At 41.0% G+C, this 12,176-nt stretch overlaps 1 protein-coding gene across 6 annotated transcripts in view; it reads right to left on the bottom strand.

Moving 5' to 3' along the window:
- chl1 (cell adhesion molecule L1 like) overlaps positions 1–12,176 on the bottom strand; it is a 649,066-nt gene that overhangs the window by 567,783 nt on the left and 69,107 nt on the right. The gene's annotated exons all lie outside the window — the stretch shown is intronic.

Genomic DNA, 12,176 nt, shown 5'->3' on the forward strand with positions numbered 1-12,176 from the left:
TGGGATTTCTCCGAGATCTTCAGTTTCCTCCCTTACTCCAAATATGTACAGGTTTGTAGGTTAATTGGCTTGGTATACAATATAAATTGTCCCAAGTGTGTCACTAGGATAATGTTAGTGTGTGGGATCTCTGGTCGGTGCCGACTCAGTGGGCCGAAAGGCCTGTTTCTGCGCTTTATCTCTAAACTAAACTAAACACCTTAGAAATAAATGATCATGCTTCTCAACATAAATGCTGCAAATGAGGAAACTAGGTTGGAAAGGTAATTTGAATGATGTAGATATGTGGCATCCTCCTGCTGTCTCCATTCTCTTCAAGAAATAAACTGCATGTCTCCAATGCAAATACACTATTCATATCCAGCTAAATGACAGGGCCTTGATGTATTCTGGGTAACCCCATGCACTTCCTCCTGGCTTCAATAGGAGGGCTGAGAAATTATTCATGCAGGAAAGACATGATAGTGAAGCAAATGCGATAATCCTACATGGGAACAGGGATCCAAATGAATAGTTTTCACACTATAATTCATCAATTCCCAATTGAACTGCACAGAAAGAAAAGAGAATTAAAATATTCAGCTCTGCTCTGTCCTTTGCAGACCACCTACAAATGAACTGGTTCCCACTTAACTAACGAGTTCCTCATTTCTATGATGCAGACCGTACAAATTTGGAACTCAGCCCGTAATCTCCTTCTCTGAGTGCACGATAAGAAATAGCTCACCATAGTTCTGGTCTGCAAATTGCAATGGTCCTTTTTTGATTCAACTAACACCCAATGAATTTTTCCTGAAAAACAAAGTATACCAGTTAAAACAACCTCCAAAGACATGTTCTTTATCGTATGGGGACCGCTTCATTAATGCCTCGCACCATGTGCCGACCAATGTGTTTCAAAGCTAATTATTGCTCCAGAATTAACATAATGGCTCTCACACATTTGAGAAGTTTTCTGGTCTTGCTTTAAACACAATATCAACGATCTTGAATATGGTTGCTAAATGTGGAATGGACAATCAATATTATTCAAACTAGTTATCTGGTCACTGGCTTGCACTAACTGATTACCAGCAAAGTATTAATGCTTGTTGCTAAACCAGAGGAATCATTTCTCTGTCACACACTTTTCCCTTCTAAAGCTTCTTGGTTTCGACATCACTTCAAGAGGGTTCTGAACACTTAGCAACAGTAATGACCTAATAATTACTGAAACGTCAAACACATGCTGTAAACCAGAAAGGCAATTTTCAATTAATACCGTAAATATTTCATAGAGCATAAAAAAAAGATTAGAATATTAAAAACTAGGAGGGTCGCCAGGGAGAAAGTTGGACCAGTCAAGGATAGAGTTTATGCTTGGAGTCAGATACAGACGAGAAATTAAACAAACACTTTTCATCTGTATTCACCAAGGACAGTGAGATCAGTGTGGGGAAGATGAAGCAGTTTGAGATCAAGAAGGCCAGGCAAGGGCAAGGGCAGTTTCTGATCAAGATGGAGGTGGTGTTTAGGTTCTCGAAGATGGATAGCTCCCTCAGGCCTAATGGAGAGAGGCAAGAGAGACGATTGCAGGGATCTTGATGAAGATCTTTGTATCTTCCTGAGACACAGGCAAAGGCATGGAGCAAAGTAGCAAATATTATGTTTCAGAAGAAAACTTAACAGTAAAGAGGATATCTCTAAAGTCAAAAGTAAAGTCTAAAATCTAAATGAGCAGAGAAATGGCTGATGAGGTTTAATCTGAGCGAATGTGAGGTATTGCATTTTGGGAGGATGAATGTAAGAGGAAAACACACAGTTAATGCGAAGACCGTAACAGCATTGACAAACAGAGGCATTTTGTGGTTCAAGTCCATAGCTCCCTGCAAAGGACCTTTCAGCAGGTGGAAAAGTAAAGAAGTCATATGGTGTGCTTGCCTTCATCGGTCAAGGCATTGAAACGAAGTCAGGAAGTCATGTTGCAGCTTTATGGAACTTTGGTTATAAGGTCATAAGTGATAGGAGTAGAATTAGGCCATTCGTCCCATCAAGGCTACCCCGCCATTCAATCATTGCTGATCTATCTCTCCCTCCTAACCCCATTCTCCTGCCTTCTCCCCATAACCTCTGACATCCGAATTAATCAAAAATCTATCGACAGTATCTCTGCCTTAAAGGCTACATTTGGAGTACAGTTTGCACAAAGGGAGGAGAGGGTGCACAAGAGGTTTACCACAAAGCTGTCTGGTTAGTAGGTATAAACTATAATTGGGCAAAGTTATATTGTTTTCTCTGGAATATCTGATGTTGTGGGGAGAACTGATAGGAATATATAATGTTATGAGAGGCATAGATATGATAGACAGACAGAACCTATTTCCCCAGGGTGGAAATGTCAGAGACCAGAGAACTTGTTAAGGTGAGAATGATAAAGTTTAAAAAAGATGTGCGGGACAAGCTTTTTGCATAGAGAGCGGTGGGTGCCTGAAATGTACTGCCCGTGGTGATAGTGGTGGCAGCAATGATGGGTATCTTTAAGAGACTTTTAGACAGGCCCATGGATATGCAGGAAATGGAAGGATATGGATCACATTCAGGCAGAAGAGATTAGTTTAACTCTCCATCATGTTCAACATGGACATTGAGGGCTGAAGGGCCTGTTCCTGTGCTGTACTGTTCTATGTTCTAAGTTCTATTTTTACAAGTTTAACGGAGAAGCGGAAATACAATGAATAAATGTTAAATTAAAAACTCAAAATGGGATATATTTGAAATATGTGAAGAGACTGCACATAAAAGCCAGATTCTTAAGTATAATTTATTCTGCCATTAAGAACCCATTCGAACCTCTTACTCTAAACAACATGTACAAAATATTAATAGGGTATTTCACAGTAATAGCAGTGAACATTGACAGTGTTGCCATTATGAGCTCAATGTGTGCAAAATGACATTTATATATTACAGCCATTCTCCACTCTCAAAGTTACTTCACTGAATGTTTTGCAATATTCTGAGGCACTATTTAAATGCAAGTTACTCAGTCACATGGAAAGACAAAACTGTCAGGTGGATTTTACACTTGCTAGCTTTATATATAATTTTAACAAGAAAATAAGATACTTTAATGTACAAACACAATGGGGGGTTTTTCGGATGTTGGTAAAATTGAAATAAAAACAGAAAATTGTCCAAGAAAATTATTTTGATAGTTTCAAACTTTCATTTTCTCTGCCCTTGTTACCAGCACTGTCATCCATTCTGAAGAAGTCTGAAGTAGGGTTCCGAACCGTGACACAACCCATCCATGCTCTCCAGAGATGCTGCCTAACCCTGCCACTGAGTTACTCCAGTACTCTTTTCCTTTTTTTTGTAAACCAGCATCTGCACTTCCTTGTTTCCATACTCATATCAACCGTTCTGTTGGTGAACCGCTCACTAACGCAACCTCATAAACCTCACTTTCCCATGAATGTTGATGGTGGGAGATCTCAGGTGATGGTAATGACATTGGATGTCAGTGTAATCTCTCTCCAACTGGAGATGGTCGGTGCCTAGGACGTCTGTGACACAAATATTCCCTCCATCCTTCTAACTGCCCTAACTTCTGCCCTGACCCAGCTTCCCTCATATCTCATATATTTGTTTATTTCCAAATGTTTCCAGCTCTGTTGGGTTATTAATCTAAACGTTAAATTTGCTTCACTCTCCACATTTGCTACTTGATTTGCTAAACATTTCCAGCCTTGTGTAAAAACAATTAATTCTTCAAGACCCTTTCTCAATAGTGTGCCATTGTCAGGAATAAGAAAAGGTTATTGCCACAATGTGATCTTGAGGTTGAACAGCTGAACCAAACACAGGGGTAAATAAACATTTTTGACTTTAGAGATACAGCGCGGAAACAGGCCCTCGCCGACCAACGATCACCGTGTACACTAACACTATCCTGCACACTGGAGACAATTTTACCGAAGCCAATTAACTTAGAAACCTATACGTCTTTGGAGAGTGGGAGGAAACCGGAGAACCTGGAGAAAACCCATGCGTCAGAGAGAGAACGTACAAACTTTGTACTGATGGCACCCTGGGTCTCTGGAGCTGTAAGGCAGCAACTCTACTCCTGAGCCACCCCCAAAATAGAACAAAAGAGATATCAAGGAAGTTCTGAAATTGTAAATTCTTCTTCTGTTCCCCACCAACCAAGCCATTTTTAGGCTATTTTATCCTCAAGCTTTGGTGCCAATGATAGAAAAGGATCATGCAGTACAAAGACATACCCTTCAGCCTACCATGTCCACGCTGAACATAAAACATCGAGCTACAGCTATTTTACCCTAATTCCCTTTAACTCTCCCCACATCACCATCAACTCCTCCCAGACTGCCACCAACCACCACCATACTAGGGACAATTTTCAGTGGCCAATGAATCTGGCAATCTGCACATACCTAGGGACGTGGGAGGAAACTGGGGCACCAGGGGGTAATCCACACGATCGCAGGAAGAACTTGAAAACTCCACACAGAGTGCATTTCAGGATTGAAACTAAGTCGCTGGAGATGTGAGACAGCAGACCTGAGAAAAAGATCAAGTTATCTACTTTGGAAGCAATAATGAAAAAACAAATTATTATTTAAACAGGGTGAGGGTTGAAGAACCGTCACCCATCCTTTTTCTCCAGAGATGCTGCCTGACCCGCTGAGTTACTCCACCACTTTTTTGTCCATCATTGAGATTAGTGGTGGAATAAAGATAATCGGGTCATCATAAGAAAAGTCAGCAGACAGGTGCAACATGTGATGCTGCTGACAATATGTAGAGGTTAATTGCAAGGGGTGTGGTGACAAAAAGTCCAAATTTTGATTCAACTTTACAGGATGGTAGTGAAACACAATTGCAGTACAGTACTGCATACAGTTTTGGACTCAATTTTCAAAGGAAGATACATCTGCTTGCTTTGCCTTTTATACTTTGAAGAACGCTTACAAAGTTACAAATTTACCCCCCCCCCCACCCACCCACACACTACGCCAGTTCCCACTTTGTTCTTCCCCCCTCCTTCACAGCAGTCCCCCCAAGCCAGGTCCCCATTATCCATTGCTCTTCCCCCTCCCTCACAGCAGTCCCCCAACGCCAGGTCCACCTTCGCTCCTTCCCTCGGCAGTGACACCCTCACTTCACGTGTCCATCTTGTCCGTCGGTTGGCCACCGCACCGGCCTCTCCATTAACGCTGCCGGGTCCTCTCCTGGGGCATCCATGGTGCTGACCCGGGTCCCAGCTGCGGGCTCCATTGGCTGTTCTGCCGACCCGCGAGGTGAGACTCCTCCGTCCGACCCGCGAGGCCCCGGCCGGGCTTCGCCCCGGGCTTCTCCGCGACCATCCGGGAGGCATCGAGACTGAGGCACTTCAATAGTCCCAGCCCCCACCCAACGGGAAGCCTTCTGGACGTGCGGCCCGGTGGGAAGCCTTTTATCCAGGAACAGAATGTCCCACTTTACCATGAATACTCTCATTTAAATATATGTTCTTGCAAGCTACTTTCTCCTTTCAACACCGCATTAAACTCAATCATCTCACGATTGGTATTAGATAAATATTCATGCCTTGTTAAGCAGTTAACTAAATCTGGCTCATTGAAATTTAGCAAATGTAAAATGTCCTCCCATTTTATTGAAAAAATCATCATGATCACACTTGAGTAACTCACTACCTTACAGATGCTAGTTGCAGATTGCCCCAGCCAACTTAATGAGACTTAAAAATATAACTCAAAAAAAAATTTGCCTTTGCGACATGCCTGTATAATTTCTACATTTGTGCGCTCCAGCACATCTTGGCTGCTATCAAAGGAATTCTACACATTCCCTTCTGAGTCTTAAAGCCTTTCTTATTTAAATCTATCCATGAACTCTGCCGTCTGCTAATCCCTTACCGATACAGACACTCATTATTGAAATAATTGTATTCTTTATCACCAAGGTCATTGCTTCCATTCCAACTTTCCCCCTGCCTTTCCTGGAGTTCTTTTCAGTTGCTAATGTTTGCAGTTTCTCACTACCTTGCAACTTTGACTCAAATATGGTTTATTCTCTGAACTGAATATGCAATGATTTTATTTAAAAGATAATCATCTGGACCAAACACCCTAATCTGTATTAACACAAAATGCTGGAGTAACTCAGGTACTGAGGAGGAAAAGGAGAGGCAATGCTTTGGTTTGGAACCCTTCTTCAGTGATTTAACAATCTGAGGAATAGACCTAACCCGAAACCTCACCCATCCATTCCCTCCACAGATGCTGCCGAACCTGCTGAGTAAATCGAGCAATTTGCATTTTGCTCAAGATTCCAGCATCTGCTGTTCCTCCCTGTCTTTCCTAACCTGTCTTTCAATTCTAACTTTTGCTCACAGATTTCATTCTTTTCTTTTTTTCTAAATGTCCATATCTTTTACCTGTGGTGACAGTCTCTCTTTCTGACAGTTCACCTTCCATCCCTCTTTTTTTTAAAACATTTCAATATTACTTTGTCACTGAACATGCCACTTTCTATCATCCTAAAGCTGGCCCGTTTCTTATGGACAAATACAAATACACTGCCAGTAGGTAATATTAAATTAACCCGTGGTTTCTTTCCCCAGTCTGATGCCACTACTGTATGACCTTTTCACTTTTTCGTTGAGTTTAGATATACAGCGCGGAAAAAGACCCTTCGGCCCCACCAAGTCCATGCCAACCAGCAATCCCCGCATATTAACACTATCCTACATACACTAGGGACAATTTACATTTATACCAAGCCAATTAACCTACAAACCCGTATGTCTTTGGAGTGTGGAAGGAAACCGAATATCTGGGAGAAAACCCACGCAGGTCACGGGGAGAAAGTACAAACTCTGAGCAGGCAAGCACCCATGGTCAAGATGGAACCCAGGTCTCTGGCGCTGTATGGCAGCAACTCTACCGCTGTGCCACCATGCCAACGATTCTCTTCAACAATTTACATGTTGCCAGGTAATAATAATTTGGAGTTTGATATCCAGGTCCTTAATTTTGTCCCTACCACATGGTAGCAAGTCCTAAACAACAGCCATTGCCCACATTTTGCACTTTTGTTAGTTCTGACATGGAGTATAATGACTGGATCCTCTCCCTCCCTTTCTCATATCCCACCAAATCAACCCTGGCATAGGTACGCAAAATGTAATCTAAAATGTAAGCTTCATTCCTGACAACAAAGGATTCTATTTGTCCTATTTGATCAAACCCCTGTCCCATCACAGCCATGAACCATCTTCTCCACCAACTACCTTCAGGCATCTTCCAAGTTCAGTATATTGAGGTCAGTATTGTGGTTCCCTTTCTTATGATCCTTTAAATTGCTGACACTTAGGAAATAAATAATTCCCATTCGTTCAAAGGGACTGACCGCAGGCAATTCAATTTCTTTATCTCACTTGTTTCTCAGTCTGTACACCCGACAGGTTTTGACCTTTTGTGAGTGGACCTCACTCACAATCCTAAATCTAGTTTAGTTTATTGTCACGGGTACCAAGGTACAGTGGAAAGCTTTTGTTGCGTGTTAACCAGTCAGAGGAAAGACAATCCATGATTACAATCTAGCATTCACAGTGTATAGACAATAAACAATAGGTGCAGGAGTAGGCCATTTGGCCCTTCGAGCCAGCACGGCCATTCTATGTGATCATGGCTGATCATCCATAATCAGTACCCCGTTCCTGCCTTCTCCCCATATCCCTTAACTCCGAGCTCTGTCTAGCTGTCCCTTGAAAGCATCCAGAGAGCCAGCCTCCACTGCCCTCTGAGGCAGAGAATTCCATAGACTTGTACAGATACAAAAAAGGGAACGAAGAGCAGGCCAAATCTGACAATAATCTGGTGACAATCATTAAAATCAACTGAAAAATATTCCTCAATCTAGGAAAATAATCAGTAGAAAGAGAAAATGAAGAACAGTGAAGTGTGTAAAAATGTGCTCATTTGTGTTACAGATGTTGTCTGGTAATATTGTACAGTCAGATTTCTATTTATAACAGAGAAGGATAGCTATGATATGGAAGGAAAATGTTATTGTGACAATGAGACAACTTGCAATTAGATGAATCAATTCTCATGGCAAGGTATGAAAAGATCAAGGCGATTAAATGGATTGACAAGGGGGAAAATGATGGTAGCTTCAAAGTTTTATACATTTGAGATTCGCAATTTGCCACAGGAGCATTTCCTTCACTTTATTTAGGTGAGAAACTGAAAAACATGACAGTAATATAAAGGAGTTACACATTGAAATTCCAAATTCCAAATGTACAGTATAATTCAGCTGGAGGTCTTGCAAGAGTCAGTCCTGGTATTTCATGTTTTTTTTGCAGGCAAACTGACAAAGCAGCTAATGGCAAAATAACAGTAGACAGAAACAGCATCGATGTGCAGCTAAGTCTATGTCAGCACAGCGGGAAAGATTCAAAGGAGAAACAACAAGAGTTCAAGGCTATCTTGTTCCCCTGAGAATGAAAGCCAATGATAACAAGTACAGGGAACCCTGGATGTCGAGGCGTGTTGAGATTTGGATAAAGAGAAATGAATATCGGGCTAATGCGGACAATTTGGGGGGGGGGGGGGGGGGGGTGGTATGTAGAGTATAAGAAGTGCAGAGAGATTTAAAAATGGGAAATTTGGAAGGAAAATAGTCAAGGTGTAGCACCGGAAGATGATTAATTTAAATCTGAAAGGCATTTTATTAACATATGAAGGACAAAAGAATATCCAGAAAAGAGAGTCCATTGAAAACATCACTGATCAATCTCTCTCAACCCCATTCTCCCACCTCTCCCCATAATCTTAGACCCCCTTATTAATTAAGAACCTGGCAATTTCCACATTAAGAATACCTAAAGACTTGGCCTCCACAACCGTCTGTGGCAATGAATTCCATAGATTCACCCCGTCTGGCTAAAGAAATTCCTCCTTATCTCTTTATAAAGGTACATCCTTTTATTCAGAGGCTACGTCCTCTGGTCCTAGACTCTCCCACTTGCGCAAACATCCTATGCACATCCACTTTATCCAGGCATTTCATTATTAGGTAAAGAGACCTGGAGCAGAGGAGATTAAGAGGAAACTTGATTGAGGCACATAAGATGTGGAGTATTGAGAGGGTAGTTTGCACGAATATTTTCTGCGAAGGGGTATCTAAAACTAGAGGCCATAGATTTCAAGGAAGTTCAAGAGAATTGGAGACAATCTGATGGTGCTCTTTTTCACCCATGGAGAGGTGAATACCTGGGATGCACAATTGTTTGGGACATCTTAATAATTAAAAGTGTCATCTTGGCCACTTCCTGTCTGCGCTGTATATTGATTTTAGAAAAAACACTGCCATATGATTTTTGGCCATCTTACTCACAGTCCGCCTCCACTGAGCAGGACCCGAGGATATTTCCCATCAATGAAAAAAAATAAAATTATGAGTGTTTAAAAAACCTTGAGATCCGCCCGCCTGTCAATCACCGTGATTAAGGTAACCCCCCTTCCGGGCGTGAGGGGGGGGGGGGGGGGCAAGACTATAAAATCCGGGATGCCTGGACATGACTCAGTCACTCTGCAAGATCGCGAGGGAGAGGCCATGACTTCCATTCTAAACTGTGAATCAACTGAAATATGAGTTTGCAATGTGCTTGGAATAAATGGTTTGTTAGCCCTTTCATTAATGAAAATGAAATGAGTTGTTTGGCCTGTCCTGTGCTTGAAACTGCAATGGCAATGGAAAATAAATGAAAATGCAATGAGCTGTCTGGCCTGCCCTGTGCTTGAAACTGCAATGGCAATGGAAATGAAATGAAAATGCAATGAGCTGTTTGGCCTGCCCTGTACTTCAAACTGCAATGGCAATGGAAGCGAAATGAAAATGCAATGAGCTGTTTGGCCTGCCCTGTGCTTCAATCTGCAATGGCAATGGGAAGCGAAATGAAAATGCAATGAGCTGTTCGGCCTGCCCTGTGCTTCAAACTACAATGATAAATGGACCACAACACTCATACTAGCGCTCCAGACCCCCCCACTGGCCACCAATATTGGAGTTGGTGGAGAGGTGGAATATTGCATTGGGGGACTAGCTCTCCCGTGTGAACATGGGACCCAATGGGAAAACACTCTTGATTTGACTCCACATCAACACACAGCCTCTCCCAAAATGGGCTGCTCCCAAAATGGCCGTTCCCCTCATGACTGTGTCTTTTTGTACACCACAAGGAGCAGTCAATGTGGGAGACTAACGCCTGATTTTTAAGTCTCCCACGCTGCTCATCCTCTCAGCTGCTCATTTGATAGTGAAAATAATCTGGCCCCAAGCTAACGGGTACTTTTTAAATCTCTCATACCCCTCCTTCTCTCAACTGCCTCACTCAACTTGATCCTCACCACATATCACTCCAAGAGGCATGCAGGGAGTAGCACCAACCATTATACGTGGTCTTTATCAATCTTCCAAAAGTCTTTGACTCCATGAGCCAAGTGGGATTGTGGATGGGTTATTTGGTTGAAACACCATTCTACTGTATTAGTTCAGATGCCGTAAAATAAAACAACACGATTGTGTTTTTATTCACCAAAGATCATTGGTTTTATCTGCCACTGGCTGCATCTGTGCACACCAATTGAAAAGAAATAACTGAGCTCATTGATATTGCAACTGGCAACAAAATCTAGCAATTTGTCGTGCTGCTTTGCTGCTCTCTTTCTTATAAGTTTCATCTCATCATGTCCTTCGCTCAACTATAATTGAACAAAACTATCCAATTTATAAAAGGTATTTTTCCTTCCATTTGTTGTCCTGTTAAACACAAACAAACAACAAACCTATTAAAGTTCATTGTTAGATCGACTGACTTACAGACAGCCAGTTCCATCAGTGTGAACGTAGAGCGCTAATATCTTGCATTTATATTCCGAGTGTCTTTATTAAACGGAGCCCAAAACACAAATAGAAATTAGCAAATCTGGTAATATACAACCAATTTCGGATTGAAGAAATTCTGTATGAAAGGACAGATTGAGAATGTTAATCAGTACTTTGGGACTTGAATTTAGATTACCTAGTTAAGAGTTCAACCTTGTTCAGCTTTCTGGGTCAAGAGTCAAGCCTGCCTGAAAAATCTAATAGCATATTAACCCTTCCTGTTCCGAAACATTTTAATCATAACTTTATGAATTATGAACATTTACAAACTTGTATAAAATTCCTTGCAATATTAATTTTAAATTACCATTATATTTCAATCTTTCTTACTCTTGTTCATGTGGAAATGTTGCAGTGAAAGTCAGCATAAATTCAGTTACACATCAGGGTTGCAGGAAGGAACTGGAGATGCTGGTTTAAATCAAAGTTAGATACAAAATGCTGGAGTAACTCAGCGGGACAGGCAGCAAGTTTGTAAGTTTCTATAAGATCCCCCCTCAATCTTCTAAATTCTAGCGAGTACAAGCCAAGTCTATCCAGTCTTTCTTCATATGAAAGTCCCAGGTGTTTTACCACATAAAAACACAAAATCTGGGATAATTGAGTGAAGTTTCTTCAAAGATATGATTTGAAATGACTGCACAAAATTCTGCAAAGCTCATAACTGTATTCAAATGCAAATACATAACTGTGCTAGAAATGTGGCGCTGAGTTATGTAGACGACATCAAAGCAAAGGATACCTCTGAATTCTGAGGGTACAGCTTTCAAATGTCAAAATTTTGTGTGATTGTAGCCTGTCAAAATACAATAATTATATTTATTTATAAGCTTGGAGTGTAGGGGATCTGTGGTGAAATTAGACTTTGATGATACAGGCAAAGACTGTGAGAATTTTTAAAGCACAGAAACTGAATACACATGAAATTGACAAGATTCAAGGAGAAAAGATAAAGAGTAAACATATTGCAAGAGCCTTCAAAAAAATTGAGAAGTTGAGCAACACAACATAATCATCAATACTCATGGGGGCTGAATGATTATAGATGAAAATTATGAGCATAAAATATATTAAATTCAGAAATTAGTGCTGGTAGCAACTATACAAATCATATATCATACACAGATATTCCTTCTTACAGCTTTAAAAAGTATATTTTTAAAAGGTTCCGGTAATACAAAACAAAATACAATTTGAAAAATCAATATGTGATAAAT

Source organism: Amblyraja radiata, chromosome 18 (assembly GCF_010909765.2).
Source record: "Amblyraja radiata isolate CabotCenter1 chromosome 18, sAmbRad1.1.pri, whole genome shotgun sequence".
NCBI lineage: Eukaryota > Metazoa > Chordata > Chondrichthyes > Rajiformes > Rajidae > Amblyraja > Amblyraja radiata.